Source organism: Sparus aurata, chromosome 23 (assembly GCF_900880675.1).
Source record: "Sparus aurata chromosome 23, fSpaAur1.1, whole genome shotgun sequence".
Classification (NCBI taxonomy): Eukaryota; Metazoa; Chordata; class Actinopteri; order Spariformes; family Sparidae; genus Sparus; species Sparus aurata.
Genome location: NC_044209.1, coordinates 28,020,122 through 28,032,625, shown reverse-complemented (window position 1 = coordinate 28,032,625; position 12,504 = coordinate 28,020,122). Strand labels below are relative to the sequence as shown.

The 12,504-nt window shown below is 45.8% G+C and overlaps 1 protein-coding gene and 1 long non-coding RNA gene across 7 annotated transcripts in view; one reads left to right on the top strand and one right to left on the bottom strand.

The window, feature by feature from the left end:
- The window catches only part of grin2ca (glutamate receptor, ionotropic, N-methyl D-aspartate 2Ca), a 71,234-nt gene extending 59,273 nt beyond the window's left edge, over positions 1-11,961 (bottom strand). The window contains exon 1 of one of the 2 annotated variants that reach the window (XM_030406943.1): positions 10,630-11,961. The gene's annotated coding sequence lies outside the window, so the exon portion shown is untranslated. The remainder of the gene's footprint in view (positions 1-10,629) is intronic. The other variant, XM_030406942.1, reaches the window with a different exon arrangement.
- LOC115575100 (uncharacterized) overlaps positions 1-12,504 on the top strand; it is a 116,217-nt gene that overhangs the window by 64,460 nt on the left and 39,253 nt on the right. The window lies entirely within an intron of this gene.

The window sequence follows — 12,504 nt, the reverse complement described above, 5'->3', positions numbered from 1 at the left end:
ATTTGTTAAGAACGCAGAAGACACAAGACAAATTGAAACAAAGCCAAATTTAGCTCTCGGCTTATAATTCATCCATGATTTGTTTGGCTGCTCTCGGCCGGTCCTCTAAAACATTTGAACAGCTTATAACATTAGTTATAGGCCAATAGAGTCCCAACAAACACGCTGTGAGCTTTGTTAGACTTCTATTCAAACACATTAAGACAACAACTGGTCTTTATATTCATGAGGCTGCGGCTGGCACAGCTCCAGAAGCTCCGGCTCTGAGTAATGGAAATGGAGTTAATTAACAGCAGTCGACCAGTTTCTCAATCACAACAGTCCAGATAAGAAACATTAGACTGGACTGTTTCTACAAGGCCCGGAGAGAGAGAGAGGACAAACAAGTGTTGGTTTAATTTCCAACAAAGAAATAATGGCAGCATCAGAAGCAGTGGGATGTTTGTCGGTTCCACGACAAATAAATCCGTAGATTGAGTCAGAAAACGACGTATATGAACGTTGTGAAATCAAGAAATGTGTGGCGAGAAGCTGCTGATATTCTCCGTGATTTTTCCGATGAAGACAGACTGAATTCAGAGTCATCGAGCCGCGTCATAGTTACTTTGATGCCGAGACATTTAGGCAACAAATACTGAAGCCAGAGCTGAATTTAGCCGGCCTCTGTGGGACGGCAGAGCGCACAAACAACTCCTGCATTCGTGCCATTAAGTTTGCAAATATCTAATTAAATATTAATGAAGTAAAAAAAAAAAAATCTCACTCCTCTGTGTGTGCTCACATTCCCAGAACCTCACAGTCATTGTTTATTTCAGTCACAATCCGACGCTGGTTCAGAAAAGCCTGTTTTTAATGTGTTGTGCCGCCTCTCACATAGATCAACTGCTAATCACAGCTGTGATCACTTGACTCACTGACTTTGACTGGACTGAAGCATGCAGGGAACCGGCTAATTGTCCTTGAAATGACAGTCTGTAGAAATGTGCATTGAGAAGTTAGATGTATTTGCCAAAGCAGACTGGTCAGCTCGACTTGATACGAAGTGAAGTGGAAGTGATACGACCATGCAGACAGTCTCGGTCAGATTTTAAATGCTTTTATGAAATGAAGAACCCATGAATGTCCTTTGAGAATATTCTAAAGGAGGTTTTGTTTACAGACAATTTTCACTCGTCTACTGGCAGATTTTTGCAAGAAACTTGCTGTATTAACTGTTTTTATGCCTCGCTCGTTATGTTTTCCGTCCATCTTTCCATCCCTGTCTTGTGAACGCGATATCTCTGAGATTTGGTACAACGTCCACCACCACATGAGGACGAACTGATTAGAATATGGCGTCCAAGGGGCCAGACATCAAGGTCATTAATATAACATTTTGCACAAACATCTAAAAGGGATAAAATGACAAAAATGTGTTCTTCCCATCAGTCAATGCCACAGTTCTGGAACAGCAACTTGACTGGAGCTCACAGGCAGACGACCGTGAGGCTGTAAATCTAGTTTTAATTTATGTTTGAAGTGGCATTTTCCCCCGAGTTTTTATGCCTCTCGTCTTCTCAGCTTCTTTACATTCAATTTATTGTTTAAGGAAACATAAAACGTGTAAAGCAACCCAGTATGCCTGAGAGTTAATGTGCTCGTATGTAGAGAGGTGATAACTGGGCCTGTAGTCCATCTAACACACCGACACATCAGCTATAACTCAATCAGACACCCGGTCCGGGTTTCTTTGGCTCATTTGGAGACAATATCTTTGGCTGCTCCATTTTCTGAAGGTCAGGTTTCATAATTCCCGATTCCTGCAGAGACCGACTGCCGAGCAGCTCGGCTCGGAGTTCCCCCTGTTGGCCATCTCTAAACCTGTCTGCTGATTTACAGCTCCATTCTTTATGGTATAGTTTTCTGTATCACGGCCACGTGATAAATGGAAAGCTCACGCTGTCGTGTGAAGAAGTGTAAAGAGCGAGCCGGTGTCCTGCAGCGTTTCCTGCTGAGGTGCACCCAAAGCTAAACCACGATGGAGGCTTTTCAGTCCAAACCACATGTGATTTATCCGTCCCCGCTGACCCCTGCAGACAGAGGGACATGAAGCAGATTCACTCAGTGATATTGGCTTCTGTCACAGACTTCTGCCTGTAGCACTGCAGACATATTTAAGACATGCACGGCTCTACATTAACTACACGCGACATGTGATTGATCGGCCACAGGATGGAAATCTGTCCTGGTGAAATCCCAATAAATCAGTCGTGGTTTTTACTGCTGTGTGTGAGGAAGAGCAGGGGGAGGAGGGGTTATAAGTGAAGAGGGTCCTGAAATGTCTTGTAAATTTTCACACACTGCAAGAGGAATCAATTGAAGGGTATTCAAGCCTTTGGCTGGTGTCTCTGTGCATTAAAGGATTTAAATATTCAGGAGAGAAGTGGAGCTGAACCGAGCAGTTGGATTGTCTGATTCTATAGTATCTGAGGGGCCGTGATCAGCAGGTTTTAAATGCCACAGCAGATGGAAAGCGAAGTAGTTGTGCTTTATTGCAGTTCTGTCTTTGAAATCCCGTCGAGCGCTGAAGCAAAGCAGCTCCCAGTAACTGAGGTCACGTGACGCAGCGTGAGTCTTTTGTGCAGCTTTACGTTAAAACAATCAAAGCGCATATAAAAAGATTGATACCGCCGTAAATGAATCAACACGGTTCCAACGAGATCATCATTTACATCAAAATGCCAAACAGGATTTTTTTTTTTCCCCAAGGACAAAGGTCCATGTGCCTGCTCGTCACTGGACAGATGTTTGATATATATCTCCCCCCGTTTGCTTTATCACATTTATTGCGATTGCACCGCTCCATCAGACGGCTTCGTCAGCACGCCGTGGAGCGAGATTGAACAGATTGTATGTGCAAGTGTTTGGAGGGTAATAATCTTTTGCCAGATTACAGTACAGTGGTGTTGCGAATGTAATCCATTTTGCAATAACACATGGGTGGATGTTTACCTGTGGCTTACTGGCCTCCACACGCAGCTCTGATATTAATATTCCTACTCTGACCCTGCAGTCTGACCCGGTTATAAACCCGTGTCGGTAGGTGAGCAGGAGGTCCTCTGCAGTCTTTGGCGGCCTCCGCGGCGCTCAGCGTCATGCGCGTCCGTATGTGGAGCAGGGATCAGTGTAAGACCCTGGTTAAGCTGAAACCGTGGCTGCCCGTGCAGAACCAGACCGCCACCCCCTCCGCCCCGCCACAGGTCCAGCTGTCACCGGGCTCGTTTCTCCCAGTTGACTCTGTGGTTGCTGCCCACACATACAGCTGATCTCTGACACACACACACACACACACACACACACACACACACACACACACACACACACACACGCGCTCTAATCCACATATGAGCATACCACTTTGTTTTTAATCTATGCTGTGTGTTCCTGTGCTCCTGTCAGCGCACTGTATTACAATTCTTCTTCTGTCCTTCCTGCTAATGTATTTAAAGCAGGCGTGTAAGGAAATAAAACCCAACTCCAATCAGTTTAAAGGGCCAGTTCACCCCAAAAGCACACCGCTTATTCTCAGTGGTGTCTTATCATGCAGAGTAGTTCTTTGATTTATTTTTGATTTTATTTCATTTGTCCAAACTTGGCTGGTGCTTCACTCTGACGCTTTTAATCGCCGAACATACGACACGTAGAGAATTTGTAGAAAGAACGAACATGTAAGAAAAACTATTTGAGAAAAGCTTATTTCTCAAAGCATTGTCTCTTGTCTTTCCCCTAAATCTGTGCCGTCAAAGCTTGAAAAGTCGGACTTTTAAAATGAAAATGCTGCATCAAATTTTTAATTATCATCAATAATTTATCAGTTAAAGGTTCGGGTCGCTGTAGTGAGTGGTCTGGGTCCCGATTAGTGACCTCTGCACTAAAACACACCCTGCTTTATCGTCTCTTTTACTAAAAAACTAAATACATTTACTAATAACACTTGAAACTAGAGCTTCAGACCATAAACGCGTTAGGAAACTGTTGACTGAGGTTAGAAAGAGTTAGAAGTAGCTTGGGTCATTTTCTCATAAGCTTACATACAGACAGTCAGTCTGTGGAGTCGCCCCCTGCTGGGCTTTAGAAAGAATGCAGGTTTGAGGGAAGTACCAAAAGAGAAATCAATTTTTTAGATTTTCCACAGCCTCTCTCACACTCATTAAAGTTTCAATATCACATTTTTGGCCCAGAGGACAGAAGAACACCAAAACACATAAAAGCATAAAAATATTTGATTTTCTCTGCTCGCTCGATGCTGAATTACTGTCGGAAACAAAAGCCAGAACAAAAATAAGCAAAACAAAAACTCTGCAGTGAACAGCTTATTGTACATTACAGGATGCAGCACAAATATTGAACAGTGATTTATTAGAAAAAGGTGCTTTTTATGAGAGAAATGTAAAGTTAGTAGAATCAGAAAGTAGATCAAGGTCATCTGTTTTCCACCATCTGTAAAACCCGAGTGACTGACAGACCGAGTCCCTCTAATTGCAGCTCAAACATGTAAAACTGCTCCATGGAAAGCAATCAGAGCGTGTCGTAAACAACTCTGCCTTTTATGGGTTTCTCTCTCGAGATGATGTATTGATTTTTTCTTTTTCCTGCAATAAAGAGTCTCCAGGAAAGTGAAAACAATTCCTCATCTTTTGGGAAGGGTGTTTATGCAAACTCCTAGAGCCAGTCTGGTGCCAAGAAAAGTTGTGCCTGTTTTTAGAGCGTCTCTGTAGGTCTGTTGAGCATTTTGCATGTGTTTGTTAGGTGACAACGGAGAGTGACAACACCGATGGGAGAGAGGGGAGGGAGGAGGCATGTCACAAGAAAGACAGAAAAAAACCTGAAGCACGTCAAGAGTCACGCTCTGCCAACTGAGCCACCAGGACGCCCTGTGTCACTTTTTGTTAGACTGCCGTGAGAGTATCCAGCCTGATTTCTTTAGCTCCATCACGCAAAGTCAATTTGCTCTTTCCATGTGGACGCCGAGAGCCGCCTCGACCCCTCCTCGCGTCGCAGGCATCATTTCTAAGGTTATCGTTGTCATCATCTTTCAACGGAGACGCTCCCCGCCGTGTCACCGCTCAGGGCTAATTGTGAAAAATTAAGCGGCGCACATGCAGCTGTGAATAGAACGCAATTAGGCTAATCAATTTCCCGTATTACAAATTACATATGCACCCATCCGCGCCACACATGCACAAACACTCAGGTTGGTGTCGGTATCCACAAGAGGCAGGAGAATGACAAGGAAAGAGCGGAGATGCCTCCCTCCCCGGCCCACGGCGTGTCAGTTTTCCTTCTCAACAGGGACAGGACGTTAGACGAGGTGCAAGCGGCGCTGCGCCATGAATATAAATGGGCCCGGAGTCTCTGTTGTGCCCGTGAGCGCAGCCATAAACTTGGGGAAGGGGGAGCAACACAGCCTGCCAGACTTCTTCTGCCCCGAGTTTAAGATCTCATCAGATAGCTTGCATAGTGTGAGAGCACCCCGAGGACTTGTGCATCTGCCGTATCGAAACGCAGATCTGTGCTCGAACACGTACAAGTGGCCTGTCAGGTCTCTATAAATTGGCGGGAAAGAGGGTCACGTGGTGATGCAGCATTGCCTGATTCGGAGTGAAATTTACTACCCCTCCTCTCGTGACCTTGGATAAATTGCTCTGATATCCTGCAACCTCCGTCCCTCCCCTGCAGTAAAGGTTTTACTGCCCTGGATGCTCGTGACTCGCTGTCAATCAGTGCAATATCCATCTGAAGCAGTTGTCTCAGCGAGCATGCCCGGCATCATTTCTAAAATCTGTTTAGGACGATTCCACCAACACACATTTCCCCTCCTCTCTGTGTTTCCCGTGTCCTGTCAGTCTCCTCCCCATCTCCTCTGTGTCTGCAGAGACGCTGACGATGGCGTGAGGTCCGGTGTTTTAACAATTGATTAAGCAGATCGGCTCTAAGTGTTCGTGGAGGAGCTGGACAGCTGACAAAGCAGCCGCTAACCCTGAGATACAAACCCAGAGGTCGTTTCAATCTGACTGCAGGCTGCAAAAGCATGTGGAGTTACTACAGCTGCACAAACAGCACGGCAGGTTGTCATTTTCTGTAAAAGTCCTGAAGAAGAACTAAGATGTGTCTTCAGGAGTTTAACACTTGAGAAGTCTTCTTTGTGTGTTTACAGTAACACATCAGCAGCATTGCTCGATTTGGAAAGTAAAATGCCTCGTCAGGCTCGTAAATCTATCAAAGTGGTGAAATAATATCAGTTTCTCAAGAGCTGATGGTTAATTTCAGTCTTAGAAATCAAAAAATGTGTGTTTCTGCAAGGAGTTTTCTGACTTTGCCAACCAGGCAAACAGAAAAGGAAACACATTACCTGACATAACGTCACATAACCCTGACATTTGAAGGGAAACAGTCGTGAGACAGGAAAGATGAACTTGTAGTGCTGCTGTGACACTTTGACCTTTAACTACTCGACAAAAGGTACAGCTAAGAGACTGCATGGCCCCTGTGGCTGTCTGACTGTGTCACGGCTGTGTGTTGACTACTAAAGCCACCTGTCTGCGCAGCACCTCAGGTGTCAGCCAGTCCTGAATGATCTGACTTTAGTCCGAATAAACCGATTAACATTGTTAAAGTTCAAAACACAACTAAACCTGAAACTACTGCAGGAAGTGTTGACAAATCTGGTTGGGTTTGCAAAAAAATGCGTAATTTTCTGTGTAGTTTATCTTAAAACTACATAGAACATCTGAACATTCAATCAACTTTATTGATGAAACACTTCTGACAGGAGAGCAGATCAGCAAACAAAAATACATAAATTAGTTTTGTATTTTAAAGGTAACTCGTGGTATAAAGCTGTTTGTGTCTCTGTGTGTAATCTGATAAATTGCCTCCAGTGATGTCACTCATTGGCTAAGTTGCATTATGGGTAATGTCGGCGCCATGATTTGGAAAGCAGTCCGCTAACACAGTTGGTTTCATTGATATTCATAAAAACAACTGATCAACGTTAATACAGATATCACCGTTCTTCTTCCACACTTTTTTCTTCCTTTATAAAACCTGCCGCCTACATTACCCACAATGCAACTCAGCCACTGAGTTGGTGGAGTTACCCTTTAAGTTCAGTTTGGTTTTGGCTCACGAGCAAAAAGAATAAAAATGACGGACAGACTCGCCGGGGGAAATAGTCGAATGTAGGTCAGGAGCTTTTTTTAAAGTTTGCCTCATGCACGATGATTTCCTGCTGATGTAACGTTACAGCTGATCCCAGCCGATCAATACTGTCTGTAAGGACTGATCAGTATCAATACCCAGGACTGATACTCCTTCATGTTACACTGTAACCGATACATGTGTTAAACAAGGCGGGCTTAACTTCAGCTGGATTAGTGTTGACGACGCTGGAAACGTTGGTGAAATCCTCGACACGTTAAGAAATTACAAACGTGACTGTGTGTGTGTGTGTGTGTGTGTGTGTGTGTGTGTGTGTCTGTGTGTGTGTGTGTGTGTGGGATTAGTAGAGCATCTGTTTGAAACAAATCTGCTTTATCACCGAATGTATCAGCTGTGTTATTGATCAGGCTCCTCCTTCAACCTGACGTCCAGTATCAGCTCCCTCCATCATGGCTGTCTATCTGTGTGTGTTTGTGTGTGTGTGTGTGTTTGTGTGTGTGTGTGTTACCTTGTGTGTGTGTGTGCTTGTGTGTGAGTCCTCCTGTCACATGTTGCACACACACACACACACACACACTCTGACAGATGCATGGGGGGTTCATATTGCGCTCACATGCATACCAGTACATCCAATTACTGAAACTAGGATATGGTTGGCATAACATAATGAACAGCCATTTTTCACCTGCCTAACTGGCGCCGCGGTGTTCCCGCCATCTCATTCCACACTCTCGTTCACACTCAGGTGGAGGAAAAGAACATTTTATCCACTCAGAGTTAAAGCTCCGCCTGTGATGGATGGATGATTTTCACCGAAGTTATAACCAATAAGGCTTATTTAACAACACCGCCTGCTGACGTCTGACTCATTTTCAACCAAACCACAGAAATAAATGACAGTTTCTGCCTCATTTTCAAGCATGAGTTCAGCCAAATTACAAAAAAAGACATATTTCCCTCATTAACCACAAAGCTGCGAGTACCACGAAGGAAATATAAACCACCTTCATCATGTTGAGGTACAATTAAGGCACAAATCTCAACGACTGTTGTGTCAGTCTGGAACAGCTGCTTCCATCTTTGGGCGATCAACAAGACAGGACAGAAGAAGATGCAGTATTTTCCAACATGTTGCTGATAGAAACTTTTTAGATAAACAACCAGAGACGGGAACATTTCAGCACGTTTTCTGAAAGTTCACAGATGCAGACCAACAGCGCAGTACCGCCTGTAGTCGCCGGGGGCAGTGTAGCAGCCAAGAGTTCCTCGAGACACGACAAGAAGAAGAAGGTTTAAAAATGGTGGAGAGGTTCTGCGAGTTGGTGGGACGTTTTAAAACATCTGTACGATGTTTCTTCGCCCAGACACAGAAACAAACGGTTACTACAGAACAGCTGATTGGATGGATTTGACTCTGAGCTGCCATCTAGTGGTTTCTTAACATTGATGCCAACGTGAAGGCACGCAGAGTATTTGGGCTTTGACGGTTATTAAGTCTTAAAACAGATTTATTTATTGTCAGAGCATAAATGAGGTCACGCTTGGCTTTGAAGGAGACTGGGAACCATTGTTGTGTTGACTCTTTCTGAGGAGGAAAATCTAAAACCAGTGGAACTCCAGAAAGAACAGACGATGTTTCCACTGAGGAAGGAAGTAGTAAAAAGCGACAAGCAGGTCTTCATCAGAGCTTCCAAATGTCTATTTATTTCTTTGTCTTGTGCTCAAGATTGGCTTATGTCAGTCAGCTGAGTAGATTTATGCTTCTCAGGTTGATTCGACTTTTCAAAGGCCAGAAGAGGTAAAAACAAACCTGAACTTGCATCCAAAAAAGCCCATTATATCTAAACGCAGCAAGAATATATCAGATTTTTCTGTCGCCTGGTCCTGTCAATCATCTTTTGACCTCTCAGATTTCTATCGTGATCCTTTGGGGGATCCCGAGCCGTACTTTGGGAACCACTGTCGAAGATGGAGCGCTGAGAGAAACACCTGCAGTCGGTGTCACATAATATCCTTTTGTTGGCGATCGTTTTGACCCTCTGTCGTACTCTGCATCGATAAAGTAAGCGAATCCTCCGCGAGCTGCGTGGTGAGATACCGCTGCAGAGGATAGTGAGGAGACACGATATGTTGATTGTGTTTCCAGTGTAAATTGACCCTTTAAATCAAACCGTGGCTGCTGGCCAGAGAGGTGGAAGGAGACGGGTTCAGTTCTTGAAAAGCCAAACGAATCCCGGTGGATTCCTCGTCTCACTGCACCGCTGATTCGAACCAATCAAAAACACAAACCGTTCTCTGACGTGTGACCTTTTATCGCTCTCATTCTTCAAGCTTTTTGCCGTCTGCGACATAATGATCTGACTGTTACTGTGAGATAAAGAGGCAGTCATTCAGTGGATCTGATCAGTTGTTCTGGATGAATCCCTCCCTGTGTGCAGACGGCTTCCTCACACTTTGCTGATAAATATATCTTTGTTCTTGTTCTGCCCTGCTGCTCTTGTTTCCCTCTTATCTTTTTGTGTTTATTGTCTTCCGTGTGTGTGTGTGTGTGTGTGTGTGTGTTTGCTTCTCCGGGTCGTCAGTGTGAGTATGGTGTCGTTTAATTTGCTCTACATTTCAGTGAGTCACTTTATCAGCTGACGGAAACTGAGCTGTCAGTTTTTTTTTTCCAATTCAGGTCTCATTCTCACGCCTGTTTTGTATTCATGGAGCCAAAGTGCCAGAACGGATCCCTCAATAATTACAGGAACCTCTCATTCTCACACATCCTGAAAAGTCACTCTTCAGTGGCAGTTCAATTTCCCATGCAGCAGCAGCAGGAGCAACAGCAGGAGCAGGAGCGGCGGCGGCGGTGGCGGCGGCGGCGGCACTATCCCAGGTCCGGCGGGCAGGTATCAAAGCCCCTCTCAGCCGCTCTAACTGTTTACAATGACGCATCGATCCACTCTGCCTAATCCCCCCGACAGCTCAGTGAGTTAAAGCAACAGTTACAGCCAGCACACACACCTACAAGAGGCACAAAAGCCAAACACAGCGTGCCGTCTGATCCCCCCCGACAAGGATCCTGCCGAGTGCTGCTTTTGATCTGATCCTCTGCGCTCTGATAATTCCTCTATTGACAGTTAGAAGAGGAGGAGGAGGAGGAAGAGGAGGAGGAGGAGGAGGAGGAGGAGGAGGAGGAGGAGGAGGAGGAAGAGGAGGAGGAAGAGGAGGAGGAAGAGGAGGAGGGGAGGAGGAGTGGGATGCTACTTAAAAAACTACAACACACTTCTGAACACAATAAAAAGCAGCAGAAAGCATTTCCACACTTGTTCACACTCAGTTTGTTTAAAGTGAAACAAAGAGCACTAAACAGATAAAACGCTCAGTGAGGTGATGAAAGTGATGATGAAGGTGATGATGAAGGTGATGATGAAGGTGATGCGTTACCTGTGATGGCAATCCACATCCAGCCCTGGCTCGTCACCACTCATCCCGTGTCTGCAGCTTCAGCTGTCCTGTCCCCGTTTCTCTTTTTTTTTTTTCTCCTCTCCTCTCCTTTCTCTTCCTTCTTCCTCTCCCCTTTGGCCCCTCTTCTTCTCTTCCTCTCCCTCCCTCGTCCTCTCCCTCCTCCTTTCCTCTTCCTCTCCCTGCACTTGTTTGAGTCTATTTCAGTGGCAGCAACAGAGGAGCCCGCTGCGACGGTGGCATGGTTTCCAGCACTTTGGCAGAAGGTCACATTATCACTCGCTGGTAAAAAAAAAAAAAGAAAAAAAAAAGGAGGTGGGGAGGGGAGGGAAGAAGAAGAGGTAGAGGAGGAGGAGGAGGAGGAGGAGGAGAGTGAGCGGAGTGATGGAGGGAGATTGAAGTGAGCAGGTGCCGGAGGAGGAGGAAACAAAACAAATCGTAGCTGTCCGCAGGTGCACCGGCGCTCCTGGCCAAATGTTCCAGGTTAGAATGAAAGTTGAGACAGCTACCTCAGAAGAGGCTTTTCAGGTAAGACGTCCCAGAATGCTTTGAGGAGAAACCCGCCAGCGTGCATATTTGTGTGTAAAGCAGTTGCCTTTTTTTTAAGGTCTTCAGCAGCTGCTCACCTCTGGGGAAAAGATAATTCCTTCTCTTGGCTGGAGGATGAGACTTCAATAAAGCTCTGAAAGCTGCCAGAAACTTACACCATGTTATGTATCGGCGCAGAGCAAATCCTCAACATCCAGCCTCGTCCTTCTCCGTCACTGCCCCGCTCCGCAAAGACACATGTACTCCATCTTTGGCTGAGACACCTGTCCACACCGTGAGTCCCATCTATCACAGATTCAGCAGGGTGACCCTGGTCTTCGTTTCCCAGCCTCCCGTCTTCGCCCTCCTCTGGTGCGAGCGGCGCTCTCGTGGCCGCTCCATCAAAATAAGAGTGGAAGATTTGATCCAGCTGCCCGGGACGAGGATGTCAGCGAGCGGCGACAGATGGCCGGGGCAGGGGGACAGATGCGAGTCAGCCGCTGGAGTTTTCTTCCAATATCTCTGTCTTTGCTGGGATCTGCCCCCTGCCTCTCCTTGAAACACACCTTGTTGGTTGTAATCTTCAGTTAACGGCACTTGTTGTCCGCTTGGTCTTTTTTTCCTCTTCCCACCTGAGCCCCTCCTTCCCCCATCAGCAGAGCTTTCACTCTGGCTTCACTGGCCGGCTGTAATCCTGATTCCTACACTCCATGTCACAGGAAGGGCTTGTGAGCTCTAATCATTATGTAGTAAGGATTTATCCTCTCATTCTCCCTCCCTCCGCTCTGTTTCCCTCCCTCCACCCATCCCGTCTATCTCCCTCCCTCTGCTGCCGGAGCACCGGCCGCCTTACAACTCTCAACATACTACAGCCTCTTTTTCACCGTATAATGCATTATCTCTGCTCACTCTTCTCCTCGACTCAATCATCTGTCAGCTCATCCTTTTTTAACATTTTATTTCCTGGCGTCTCCCGCTCTGCTCCGTATCTCCTCCGTCCTGCTGCAGCTCACATCAACAGGTTTGTCCTTGAAATGTTCTCTGGGACAAACGGAGTCGACGCTCGCCTTTTCCTTCCTTTCTTTTTCAGCTTTATCTCTTAAACTATGAGCCGTATGTGTCTGTATACATACAGTGCACATGGAAGTGTTTGAGTACGTATGTGCAGTATTTATTTACAGTACTGTATGTGTACATTAGCATACGCAGGCGTACATCAGAGGCTGACCATCTGGCAGATTTTAGCGTATCAACGATGCGTCAGTATCAGCGACGTGTCGGCACTTACGGACGAGAAATCACCAGATTCCGTTGAGTTAGTTAAGAAAC